Source organism: Camelina sativa, chromosome 2 (assembly GCF_030686135.1).
Source record: "Camelina sativa cultivar CO46 ecotype springtype chromosome 2, ASM3068613v1".
Lineage (NCBI taxonomy): Eukaryota > Viridiplantae > Streptophyta > Magnoliopsida > Brassicales > Brassicaceae > Camelina > Camelina sativa.
Window position 1 is genome coordinate 14915195 of NC_141881.1, and position 2946 is coordinate 14918140.

Below are 2946 nucleotides of genomic sequence, written 5' to 3' on the forward strand. Positions count from 1 at the left end.
TCCTTAATATTTTTTAAAAATTGGAATAAATGCATATTAAAATATGGCTTAGTCATTAAAAATTTATGAAATATCTTATACTATATCTCGCATTAAATTTTGAATTAAATTCAAGAAAAGAAAAGTGTGTCAAATTTAATATTTTTAGATTTGATATATTATCTCTATTTTCTAATCATTTAAAAATAAATAGTATAATTACCATTAAATTATTTTTTGAAACTATTGATTTCTATTATTTCATGGGGAGATTAAGCAATAATTTTAATTTTAATTTCTTGTAGTACATACGTTTTAAAGGCAGTCAAACTATAACTTATAAAATATTAATTTAATTTTATATGAGTTTTGTCTTTAATACAATCTATATGATTATTGAATACAATGTGATTTTTTAAATATATTAGAACATTTTAAAATTAGTCTATCATAAATGAAGGTTTTTTTCAACTTTTTCTAAGGAGAAGACACTTGGCTTGCTATATTTCTGACACCTGTTTTTTTATTTTGACCTAATTAATTATAGTTTGAACCCAATTAACTACAAGCCCATAAAACTCAAAAAAAATCATCAACATTTTCTTCCTCCCTTCTTTAATTTAATCAAAAAAAATCATCAACATTTTCTTTATTTTTCTGTCATAACTACATTCGTAATTTATTTTAACTTACATCTAAATGTTTTTAGTTACTATATTTGAACTTAACATATCTATATGTTGACTTTTCCATCAGATTTTGATAATTTTTAAAAAAATATGGGGGAAAAAAATCAGACCGGCTCAAATTCATCCAATCAATAAACTAAACTTCTAAAACCTGAATTTTGTACTATACTAATGAGATTATGAATCTAGACAATAAGTTTTACAAGGTAACAGAAAAAATCACCAATGATTATTTTGAATAATTAATAAGTATATTCACAATTTACCATATGCTCCAGTGTTTACTATCTAATCTTGTAATCATGCTTAATATTTTTAAAAAATTGGAATAAATGCATATTAAAATATGGCTTAGTCATAAAAATTTATGAAATATCTTATACTATATCTCGCATTAAATTTTGAATTAAATTTAAGAAAAGAAAAGTGTGTCAAATTTAATATCTTTAGATTTGATATATTATCTCTATTTTCTAATTATTTAAAAATAAATAGTATAATTACCATTAAATTATTCTTTGAAACTATTGATTTCTATTATTTCATAGGGAGATTAAGCAATAATTTTAATTTTATTTTCTTGTAGTACATACGTTTTAAAGACAGTCAAACTGTAACTTATAAAATATTAATTTAATTTTATCTGAGTTTTGTCTTTAATACAATCTATATGATTATTGAATACAATGTGATTTTTTAAATATATTAGAACATTTTTAAATTAGTCTATCATAAATGAATTTGGCTTTAATTTTTATTTTATAAGTATTTTTTTTTTTGTTTTAATTGGTTTGATCAGTAGTTTTATTTGTAGGTTCTATGGTATATGCTTTCATTAGGAAATATATTATATGTTAAAACTAAAAGTTGGAAGAAAAGTATTTTTGTAATAATGTAAATTTTTTTTTTAAAGAAAATTATACACCATATAAGATATCAAAAAAATGAAGTATGTAAAATGTTAAATTTAAGATTAGTGAGAAAGACATGTGTCACAAATATAATGCGCCAAGTGTCGTATTGACAGGCAAAGGTAGAAAAAACCTTCTCTTATTATGTAAGATACATAGATGAAATAGATTTAAGTGTCCTAAAAGCAAAAGTGTCTATGATGGTTAAGTTTTGTTTCCTTAATCGTATTTCTTGTCTTCTTTTAGGTTATGTATGAGATGCTAAACTAGAGGAGAGAATCCATCGATGTGATACATTAGTGATGCAGAGACAACTTAGATAACGGTCTTCACTGGCCGATTTCTTGCGGAGGAAGAAACAGAACTGTCCGGGTCATAGCTCTGATAAGTTACCCATACCTTCACCGCTTGACGTTAAGAAGATTGAGCATGATCCTTAGCTCTGCTTGAGTGCTCTGTTTATTTGACTGATAAGAGTTTACGATGAGAATGATCTTGTATGTTTGAGTACTAAAATTAATCAAAGTAAAAACTAGATAGGAACTATTTATTATTGTATGTTTTCTAATGACATTAATATCATCGTTTACTCAACACGTTGGAAAACCACGTGAGCAGTTTATCAAATATTAATACAGAGGATAGGAACAGTTTTACCAATCAAGTATTGTTATTATTCATTTACAAAAAAAAAAAAAAAAAGTATTGTTATTATTCATCGTGCTTCCAGCTCTGTTTGCGTTGCTTCGTTTATAGAGAACACGTAGTCAGATGACGCTAACTGTTGGTTCAATACGTTTGAGAAAGTTGGCTGTTTCGGAATCGGGAGAGTGGTATCGTTGCTCAACATATAAACGATTTGCGAGATCGTGGGTCTATCTTTAGGATGATCTTGAACACAAAAAAGTGCGATGTGAACACACCGCGCATCACTTCTTTTTCGGAATACGACCCACACAGTGGTTCATCTATAATGCTTACACCTTTTGTTTCGCACCAAGATTCCCATGCCTGAAGGACATATATTTTGGGTTTGATCAAAGCTAATTTACTTCTTTAGTTAAGATAGATGTATAATATAAAAAGACTTACATAAGCGATAAGGCTGTGATTTTGGTTGTTATGAGCAAACCTTGTCGCCTTTTTCCCTGATATGATCTCCAATAACAACACTCCGAAGCTATATATATCCGATTTCTCTGAAATCATCCCGCCTAATGCATATTCCGGTGACATATAGCCGCTGCAAGTAACCAGTGATGAAGAATTAATCCTAAGACTTCGAAGTAAACAGATAGGTCGTGATTTTTTTTTTTTAATGTCTGTGATTTAATGTCTGTGACTTCGAAGTAAACAGATAGATTTGT

General features: G+C 27.3%; 1 pseudogene; it reads right to left on the reverse strand.

Annotated features, from left to right (window-relative positions):
- Positions 1-2422: 2422 nt before the first annotated feature.
- On the reverse strand, positions 2423-2815 carry LOC147948634 (G-type lectin S-receptor-like serine/threonine-protein kinase At4g11900 pseudogene; annotated as a pseudogene).
- Between the last annotated feature and the right edge of the window lie 131 nt (positions 2816-2946).